Source organism: Apteryx rowi, unplaced genomic scaffold (assembly GCF_003343035.1).
Source record: "Apteryx rowi isolate R43461 unplaced genomic scaffold, aptRow1 scaffold_18, whole genome shotgun sequence".
Lineage (NCBI taxonomy): Eukaryota > Metazoa > Chordata > Aves > Apterygiformes > Apterygidae > Apteryx > Apteryx rowi.
The window spans coordinates 2026841-2037955 of NW_020448085.1; the positions used below are offsets into that span (position 1 = coordinate 2026841).

Here is an 11115-nt window from a genome sequence, read left to right on the forward strand (position 1 = left end):
GAAGTTGTCAGGACATTGATGAAATGAGTGAAGCTGAACCATGCTGCAGATGCCATATAAACAGGTGAGTAGACTTGGAATGGTTCAGGACAGGAGTAATTTAGATGATATTCTAACTTCAAGATCTGACAAATATTCAAAGCCAACTGCAACACACAATAAGCCTATGGTAAAGTTAGAGAATACCTTGCAAATCTGAAACAATGCAGGAAAATATGCAAAGGAAAATCTGTTCAGAAGGAATTGGATCTTTTTTTCTTTATAAAATGAAAACTTTAATTAAAACACTAACCTTATCAGCACATACTTCATTTAAACTTCATTTTAAAGTCTTCATTTAAATATCTATAACTAATTAATTTACTAAAGAAAATGGATCATGCTGACTGTATTAAAACTGAAAATATTCAAGGTACATTTTAGGATGAGATATATACAGAAATGCTTTTATCATGCAAAGGGGTGCAAAGTTTCAKTGAGATACCAGCCTTATTTAATGTATCTTTAAGAAGGTACCCACATTGTGATTTATGTAAAGAAGTTTGAAAACGTTTCAATTCATTTAAAAGAATGGGATTTCACTTAGCCAGGCAAGAAAGATGTGTGTGATAGCACATAATAATATTTCTGCTTACTGTGGTCTTATAGATGCGACTTTCTAGGAAATGTAGTATGGACAACTGTGATTTCTGAAATATACTCAAGCATGAAGAAAAATCAGTGAAAATACACCACAGAAACACATGGCCCTTCACCTTCTCTTTCGATCACAGCAGCCATTCCATGGAAAGTTGTTGGCATCTTTCAGGGCACGGAGGATCCCACCTCCACAGAGATGCCCTACAGGATGGCGCAATATCATGATTTTCATGTACTGTGTTTGCACATCACAACTCCTAATTGCAGCATTAAAAAGCAGATGAATCTTTTTACTTATCTGAAAGTTTCCATGTGCTGAAAAGGTTCCATATATTATTGAAAGAATTAATTAATACAAGTTAGTATGTGATGCAAAACACAGGTAAAACAAGGAAATATACTAAAACAGAAATTAAGTGAGAAAATATGAGAACTTAGCATTAATGGGATGAACAACCAGGCTCAGACACTACCAAAGTSAGAGGCTTTCAACAATGAATCTAACCTGACATCTTTGACTGCAAAACACATTAGTAGCGTGTCACGGCTTCTGCAACCGCATAATGAGACAAAACAGGTTTTTTTGTCCTTATTAGGATAGAAAAGGTCTGATTTTAGGATCCCATAATTAGTAACTACTTTCTAATCCTTTTCTGACCTTTACCACTTTGAAGGATTTACATAAATCAACAACTAGATACTGGAAAATGGCCTTTTATCCTATATAAAATATATCCCTATTTTTAAGCCACAGTTTCAGAAATTGAAATTAATAGTAGTGAACCTGCACTATCTTCTGTAAAACCTCTCCCATTAAAAAAAATAAAAAGCTACAACAGATTTTTTTTTTTTAAACCAACCTGTTTTACAGCTCTTTCTCTCACAGAATACAAATATATAGACCACTCAGTGTAGCATTCACTGATTGGTGAAATTCCACTACTTTACACATGCAGAATATACACATATATTTGTATGAATACGTCAGTCAAAAACGTTGCACTCTAGATGACCCCCATACCCATTTTAAAAAGAATATGCAGTACACCGCAGTTTCAGAAGGCAAATACAAACCACCAGCTTTCATTAGCAGCTTGGTGCAAGGCTGCCTTGAACTAACAGACTGGGTTCAGTGAAGGACATGGTCTATTCAGGTGTTCATAACTTGTGTACAGTAAAGAAATGTCTCTTCATAGACGTCTTTAAACTATTCGTTACAAAAATGTAACAAAAAACATCAGTGTTGGTTGGAAGGAATCGCCCAGCCTCTTCTTCAAAACTATATCTGGTTGCAAGACCAGATCAGATGAGCTGTGGTGTTGCCTTGCCACATCTTGAAAACCTCCAAGAGCAGAGCTTCAACCACTTCCCTGAGTGATCTGTTCCAGCACTGCACTTATTCACTTTGGTGAATAAGTTTTTCCTAATGTCCAGCTCCAACCTCCCACACTACAGCTTGTAGTCATTGCCCTATTTTACCATATGCCACCACCAAGAGGGGTTTGGCTTCACCATCTCTGTAACTCCCGTTCAAGTAGTGGTGGTCTGCTACAGCATTGCCCCATAGCCTCCTCGTTACCAGCCTCTCCGTCCAGGCCATGTGCACTGTCCCGACCACCATGGAAGCCCTTTGCTGCTCCCTCTCTAGTTTCTCAATTTTGAACCGAGGAACTGAAAATTTCTTATGGTTGTGCCTGTATCTTTTTCTAATTCTGACATTCAGATTGGTTGTTCAGTTACTTCAGCTGCTATTTCAGTGTTTGTTCAACAAGAATGCATTTATAGATGCTGAGGCAGTAGTTTATTAATGTCAACTATGATTACTTTACATAGAAAAGGAAGAAAGCCAGAAAGGGGCTAAAGAAATTTCTGAAGCAGCCCTATTCACAAATAAGAGAGTCTCCAAAGCCAGTTCAGTCTGCTAATGATTTTTTAAAAAAGTTATGAGAACAAGCAACAAATGAGTTGCAAAAACATCTTCTATGTTATATAAGACTTCTTGACTCACAATCTTGAATGACTGTTTCAACCTTGCACATAKAGCTGAAAACCAAGAGTTGTTTTTCTTCACACTTCTATCCTTGGATCATGCTAGAAAACTCTTCACATAAAAATGGTATTTTGCACATTCTCCTAAAACCAGAATTGCAAAGAGACTACTTTTATTAAAAAAAAAAAAGTATGATTCTCTAAAACACTGTAAGTAAATTGGCTTTAAAAATCATGTGAGTCCATTCAAAGTGTTAGGGCAGGCACTGTACTACAACTTAACTTCATATTCAGTATGGCTCTGAGGGTATTTTTCAGAAGAAACTCATGCAGTTGCTACTCTGGCTCTGTGATACTGATCTTGAGAACATTCTCAAAAAATCATTTTAGGAAAACAGGTTGATATTTTAATATTAGATCACAATAATCAAAGTACTACTTTGGAGGAAGGGTATAATAAAGAACATATGCCCTATATGGAAAAGAGAGGAAGAAAAGATTTTTTATAATTGTCAAGCTTTACGACATTTATACAGAATGTTTACATGTTGTTATATTCTAATTTGAGCACTGGACAAAAATCCACGAAAAGTCATTTAAGAAAAATCAGTTTCATGCTAATTTAAATTACTAGAATACGTTTAACTCATTAGTAGCCAGAAGTCTCAATCTATTTGGAACCCTTTACACTAAACTCTGACCAAAGTCTGCTGTTTAGTTATAAATATCACATAAGCTGTGTAATGCAATTTATCATTCTAAACTCACAAAATTCTTTCACCCTGCATATTCCCCCCCCCCCCAGTAAAAGCCCTGCAATTTTAACACAGAGCAATAGCATCACATGGTTGCAGCTGCGCAGTGCGACCGGTGTTCTAAATACAACAAGATCAGTCAAAGATCAACTAGTCCCTCATGCAAAGTATTCTATAGATCATCTTCATAACTTTATTCTCTTTGGAAAATTTTTCGTATTCAAGTGGGCACATTTTACACAAACTGCAGAACTACAGATGATGGAGATTTCAGGCCTGTTCTAGTTTGAGTTCTACATGGAACACATGCATGGAAATATCTCATTTCTTAATCCAAATCAGGTGTAACTGGAAACTGGCCGTTGATGCACGTAACTCAGCCCACAGGACCCTGSCCCAAGCCATGTGCAATGCACAACTCCAGCTGTGTACACACAGGAATGTTCTGACACCTAAGCACAATAGCAAATCTAGAATATTTTCTATACAACACTTGAAGTACTTAGGCACTTAATTCCCACCTAAGTTTTACATATGGTGTTAAGTGCTTTGTAAAAATACTCTGCATCTCTGTAAGCCCTGTGCCATTCCCCTTCTAACAGACAACAACAGACCAATTGAGAAGAGAGGATGAAAATTAACATGCCAGACCTAAACTGAACTACGTTTCTCCACTCCTGGAATGCACGTGGTGCTAGGAGGGGCACTGCAAACACGAGGACATCAAAAGCATCAGGATTTCTGAGTTATTGAACCAGGTGCTAAAATACAAGAAATGATAGTTCTTTGGGGCTACAAAATACTAGACTGTTGACAATTGCAGAAAAAGTACATTCATAAATAACTGATCATCTTTGCCTACTTCCAAATTACTTGACAGTTTGGGTTTTTTTAGAGTGTGATTTGCACAGAACACTATGAGACTCCTATATAATGCAAAATTTACTGACTCTTTTATTCCAGACTCTGAAAATCCCCTAATAACTTGAGGATACAATAAAATAGCCTGCTAAAACACAAAGGCTACCTTTAATTTAAGGTGAAACTATTAATATTCATTCTGCAGCCCATCAAACTGTAATAAATTCCTTACTGGCCTTACAGAACTTAAATCTTTGCAGAAAATAGGAGCGTGAACTCCACTGGGGTTTCTAGCATTACAAAAGTTTAAGTTGTTCATTRAAACACATCCTAGAATGACTTACCGACTGTCCCTTTATAAGTTACCATCAAGAGAACACTGGACAAAGAAAGAATTGGACAATGACTTTTTTTGTCTTGTTATTTTCAGATTAAGAATTTTGACAGTGTTACATAACCATTAAATTATGAAAACACTTAATACTTTTAGATTTTAAAAATTACTTTTACTTTGTATACAGTATTTTTCAGCCAAGCTGCAAAAGCTTTACMTCTCAAAAGAAAAACATGTAGCAATCTCTGTTAGGTTCTCATTTTTGCCAGCATGCATGCTTTGGAACTTAAGCTGCACTGAAAAATGAGAGAAGACAGAGTATCTAAACATGACTTAGGCCTGGGGCTGGGGGGAAAACAAAGTCAACTTCAAACCACTGCTTACATTTACTCTTAAGTGGGGTGGCGGGAGGATCCAATACAGTTCAGCTTGAGAGGTATTATGACAAAAGGGCAGGAAAAGGGGACACGAGAATTTTCAGCATTGTCCAACTCAATGTTTTAAAACAATATCTCTAGCTACTCATTCTGTCTAGTTATTTGTGTGCATTTTGCTTTAGTCTGTAGGGATTTCAGAAGCATTATGTAGCTTATCCTCAACACCTCTCATGATTTTGTGGAAAAAGACCACCACCAGTTTTATCGTAAACATTTGAGACCTGGCTAAATTAAACAACTTGGCCAACATCTACTCTCAAGGTTCACGATGGTTAGAAACTGAACATAAAGCTGACTGACATGCAAACCAATGAACTTGGACCATGTACTCATTCTTGTCAACCAAAAAAGTTCCACTGCAGATACTGATTTTCTTTTTTAAAGGTTGGGGGGAAACATATCAACTGATTGGCTTTCCAGAACACCTAACTCTGATAAAGCCAGTGACAGACTTTATTTTTTTCAAAATTTTAGGTGATGAAATACAGCACTAGCATATTTAGAATTTTTGCAGAAGCTTTGTTAAGACTAAAAAAATCACTCGTGCATTCTCCCTGACCACTTCTGAGCTATTTGTTTATTCCAGGAATCTCAAAGAAGCGAGCAACCTACATAGGGAAGTCATCCCCTGCCCTAGCTCACCTGACGTGCAGCCATTAAACAAGCACGTGGTTCAGAACTGGCCACAGCACGTGTAGCCCCTTGCCCAGCCAGTGCTCTGTGAATACAGGAGAGATTGGCAATGTCTGGAACATAGGAGAAAATGTAGTCAGGTGGCAAAGCCACATATAAAGTTGTTCAAAACTGGGGATTACGTCCCCATTTAGGAAGCAGCTTAATACAAAATACAAACAATAAAGTAAATAAACCAATATGAATCTTCGAAACAAAAGTGTCAATACAGTTGTATATCATAGAAAATCTGTATTAGGCAGGATAAAACACAAATCACACGTGCCATAAAACTACTCAGTCTGAATATATTATCTTACAGTTACTATAGCTCTGCCAGCTATCATTATTTCTATAACACTTGAATTCATCTGCTATTTCATCCTCTGTRGACAGGTCATTTAGAAGTGGCAAAAACCTAGATGGAATCAGGAAGTTTAAAGTGCTGATGTCTGAAAAGACAAAGAGGTAAATTATACTAATCATCTTCATGCCAAAAGCCCTCCAAAAATGTTTTATGCTTAGTGTTTTTTAAAAGGCCTGTCTAAACTTGTTTTCCAAGAAATACTGTGCATAAAAGGAGAGCAAAATACTTCGCTACAGTCACTATAAGAAAAAATGACTTTTTGTTTTAAGCAGACTAGTAAAATGGAAAATTAGGGAGTCAAATGGAAACTGAATGAGTTTGAAAACAGGTCAAAAGCTTAACTTCTTCCTCAAACTAGAGCTGCATCTCAGTCAGAAAACCCCGGAGGAACCAAACTCACACACTTGTACCCTTCCAAAGTCCCCACTGCCCTGCACCACCTGCTTTTTCACTTCCTGCAGTTCCCATAATYTCCACTCATCCTTCTCAACTGCAGTCCCTCTACTCTTAAAACTGAAATACAAACAAAAAAAACTTGTGAGTTTGGCTCTTCAAGAAACCAGAAAAGGAGGGCAGGGACGAAGGAAGAATAATTATCGGAAAGTACAATTCTTTCTCTTGTGGACAATTTTCTTCTGCCTGGTTGGCTAAATAAACTATGCAAAAACACAGTTTTGAGCTTGGAGAACTAGTTTCACTGCTAGTCGAAGTGGCAGGCTTGGCACGTTTGTCTTTTCCAGGCAATTCACTTCTTTCATTCTGGAATACAATTACACTGGAGCTGGAAAAAATTACACTGGAGATTTACTATCAATATTATGAAGTGTGCGTGCAATGCATATACAGACATTAAAAATCACAATTTGCTTTAACGTTATAAACCAAGCACAACAGAAAAAAATTAACAGTATCTATCAGTCCACATTCACTTCCTCTAATGAAACAGATGGGTATAACAGGACTTGGACCTAATTTCTTCAGACATGACAAGGCGCTATCACTCCTCCTTCAGCCAACTAATTACTTCTTTTGTAAGCATTCACTTATACCGTTCCAATAAAGATAACAAGCCTCATCTGAAGTAGGATCCAAGTACAGCCATCCTTTTGGCCACCCACTATTCAAAAAAGGCCCTCTGGTCCTACCAGTCTTCTGCTCCCAATACTGACTTCATCCCACAATTTTTCCTCATCTTCAGATAACTTATCCTGCAATTCATTTCCATTCCTGTCTTCTTCTACTGCTTGCATAGCTCTRTTAAAGTGACATATAAACACAGGTAACATGCCAATAAGCAGATCACGATGGACTATTTCTCAGTTGCAGAGAAGCATTGCTACTGTCACAGAGGATGACAGGTGGAATTAATATTTGCAAACATTTTTGTAAAGACAATGTGAGTTGTAATATTTGGAAGTTATCCCCAATGAGCTTAATCTTTAGAACAGAAGTTGTAAACTCTCTTTGTGGCAAAATATGCTTCCCCCTTCCCCCCAAAAAAGGAAGGCAAACAGATCAGGCTTACATTCTCAAATCATTGAAAAGAGAAGCATGAAACAGGCTCCATATTAGCGGCAGTGTTTAACAATAAACATTAACTATCAAGSACCTAATAGGCCATTTGCTTCAGCAACCAGTGAATGAAGAGATTGGAACATATCCACTGTGTTAATTATGCAAAACAACCGATGCACAAGGCATTTCCTGAGGATTAATGAACAGCTGCCCAGGGACGGGAGGAGGAGGAGGAGGAGGAAGAGCAGGGATAGCCTGAAGCAAGGTCGTGGAACCCTGGCAGAAATTAAACCCCAGTAAATTTCCCCTACCAAAGCTATTTCTATTGTTACAACATAAAAATTTAAACCTGACACATGGTTTGACATAATTTAAATTAACACATTAAAGGCTTTCGTATGAATAGGTCATTAGAATTTTTCATACTTCCATGTGAAATACTGTGCAAAACAAAGCCCATCAGTTTTTGTGTCAGGAAAGCAAACGGGATGATACCATCATCCCAAGATGAGGGTATCTAAAGCATTGTAACTGGCAATGTTGCATTAACTTGTAAATCTAGACACAGGCACCTTCATAAAACTCATTAAAACTCACTAGTTAGGGTTTTTAACACATTTTGAGAATGCCTATCTATAAATATATTTATCCCAACTTGATTTAATAACAGCATTAAAACTCTCATTATAGAAAATCATATCAACTCCAGATCAATACATGCAAAGGCAGCAAAATCGCACAGGATTAGAGTAAACTAGTAATTTGCAGACTAAGAATGCAAGCATCTAGCTCAAGTGCCTCCTGTAGCCAGAGTAGCAACCTCTTCTAAAAACCTTCTAAAAAAGGCTTTTTACCTGTATATAAAATATGAGCTATTAGCTTTGTAAAGTTCCTATTGGAATTTAATTGGGCAAGAGTAACTTTCAAGTAGTCCATCTGCCTGGAGCACAGCAGCTGTGATGGGAAGTAGGGAATGCCATTGCAATATTTGGATAAATTCTCAAAAAAAACTGTAAAAGCCTCCAGTAATTAGCAGACAATAAGAGAATTCAGAGCTTGGCACTGAAGCTTTATTTCTATTTGCAGAAACTATCTGACTTGTTTATTATGTATACTTGTTTATAGAGAATAAACAGTACAATGATTTGAGCCACCTGATACTAGCATATCACAAAAGTAAAATTTGGTATTAATGTACATCTTTGTTTCCTGTCATCTTATGCAAAATGTTTCTCTGCAGAAAGAAGCATTCCCAAAATTATCGGAAATCATCCAACATTTTCATTTTCTCCTAAAACTTGATGATAGAATAATATCACATTATTACATTGCATAAATTATATTACACTGCCTGAATGTAACATGAGGCTATGTAAGTCTGCTATATCCTATGACAAGATCATCCCCACTACACCCATCTCATCAATTCTTGCAAATTAAATATGGTGAAGCCTGTTCAAAGCTTAAATAAAAGGTGTACTTAAGATAACAAAATCAGTAAGGCTAATGAAGCCACTATTGGAACACTAACCTGAATTAATGATATGGTGAGAATTTAGTCTCAGTCTTAAGAACTGCTGTAATCATAAAAGCAAACCATGCAGGATTATTTAAAATCCTGTGAAATATTTCCCATATTCCCATATGCATTAATTTCTCTTCCTGCCCCTATTCTATTCTACAATGGCAGCTGGTTTCAGATTTAGCATGTTTTATCACAATATACAGGAACGATATTTTTCTTCAAGTACATCTCATGAGCGACTTTTGAAGTTTAAGACTTAAGATCTGCTACCAGTCCAGCGCTATTTGCTGCACATCCTGAATTTTTGGCCAATCTATTCTGGAATGATTAAGGTAGAAAATTCACATTTAAATGAAAGTCTATCATGCAGATTATTTGTGTGGGAAACAACAAAACTACCCTTAACACCATGGAAATCTGGATTGTGAAAAGTCCTGGCAAAAAGGTTTATCAAAAGCACATCAAGTCAAAAGTGCACAATRTGAACAAAAGCATATATAGCACACACTCACATACATGTTCCACCCCAAGAAGACAGTATGAGTCTAAATCTGTAACAGAAAAGAAGCCAAAATATTCTATCAAAGTAACTTGAATATGAAAATATTGAAACAATATTGCTCTTGGCATATATGATCATCAGTCATACGTGAAGCTGTCKACTCACATGGCTGAAGTTCAAGACAATTTTCACCCCTACTGCCTCTATATTTTCTTACCGCAGCCTCAGTACCTGGCATGTTCATTAACAACGCRCTGTTACGTGACTCTCCCGCACCCGTGTTGCGTCGCTGGTCACCGCAGCCAGCTACACTTAGCGCACAGGCTGATGTTGCACGAAAGAGGCAACGATACTGTGCAGCCCTTCAATAAGCAGAACATACCATTAAACGCTCCTTTCCAGCACAGCGGACTAGCTTAAAGTAATCCTCCACGTTACCCACGAGCCCAAACTTAGGGAAGATCCATCATGGTACTCAGCACAGGGAATGCATCCGTAATCTGCATATGCAGTGACAAGCTACTTGCACTTTAACTTTCATTAATATTATTTTTATGGAATAAATACAGAGAACTTGAGAAGTGGTCAGTGCTTATTACACCTTAATCTATGAAAATAACGTTTTTGTGGCAAACTAATCCCATAATTAAAATGGCAGCTGTGATAAACTGGTACAAGCAACACTTCACATACTCGTGCAGTCAACTTCAGTCTTGAACAAATATTTTATATTGCACAGAAAAGATATTTCGTGAGCCCACAGTGTTCCATACATGCATCAGTCTTATTTTAAAATATCAAGAAAATTTATTCTCCCTTGTCTAAGAGCTGTTCTCCAATTTGAACACATACAATGGGAAACACTTAAAAAAAAAAAAGAGTCATGTTTGAACCTTAACTTGCCCCAAAATAAAAAACTCMCATTTATATTTTTCAGTTTTTGTGTATTTCAACCAACCATAAATAGACTATGTAGCCATATTCAAATCTAAAACAAGATTTAAGACTTTGGGCCCACGTTTAAGATTTCAGGTTCAAGCCTGCATATAGCATTACTTTGGAGTACAGATCACAACAAAGAAAAAAATCTACTTCTCTGAATATCTGGAATATATATTTGATTGTTTTAAGATATTCCATATGAGGAAAACTTTAGATACTTCACAATTATAAGATATTTTTCAGGTTATATAGAAGTGTCTAACCGCTGAAGTAACAAAAGCGCTGGAGATGAAAAGTTGTTAGAGACAGCAGGAGAAAACAACAGTATTGGGCAATTTATTGATTTACAACTATTGTCTTCTTACTTTCAGGAAACACTACCTGCTCTTCTGCATTTCCTGGTTACTTGGTCTGGACCGCTCTGCTGATGCCAAAGTACTTGCAGAACTTGCCAAAATGAAAGAGCCCTCAGACACTGTTGGCTTTATATTTGCATAAACTAAAGTAACAACTACACATCAGTAATTTCTTTYACTGAATCCTGCTGGATGCTGTATTTTTCCCTTGCCAGAAGTGG

At 36.9% G+C, this 11115-nt stretch overlaps 1 protein-coding gene across 1 annotated transcript in view; it reads right to left on the reverse strand.

Annotated features, from left to right (window-relative positions):
* DOCK2 (dedicator of cytokinesis 2) overlaps nucleotides 1–11115 on the reverse strand; it is a 228840-nt gene that overhangs the window by 109473 nt on the left and 108252 nt on the right. The gene's annotated exons all lie outside the window — the stretch shown is intronic.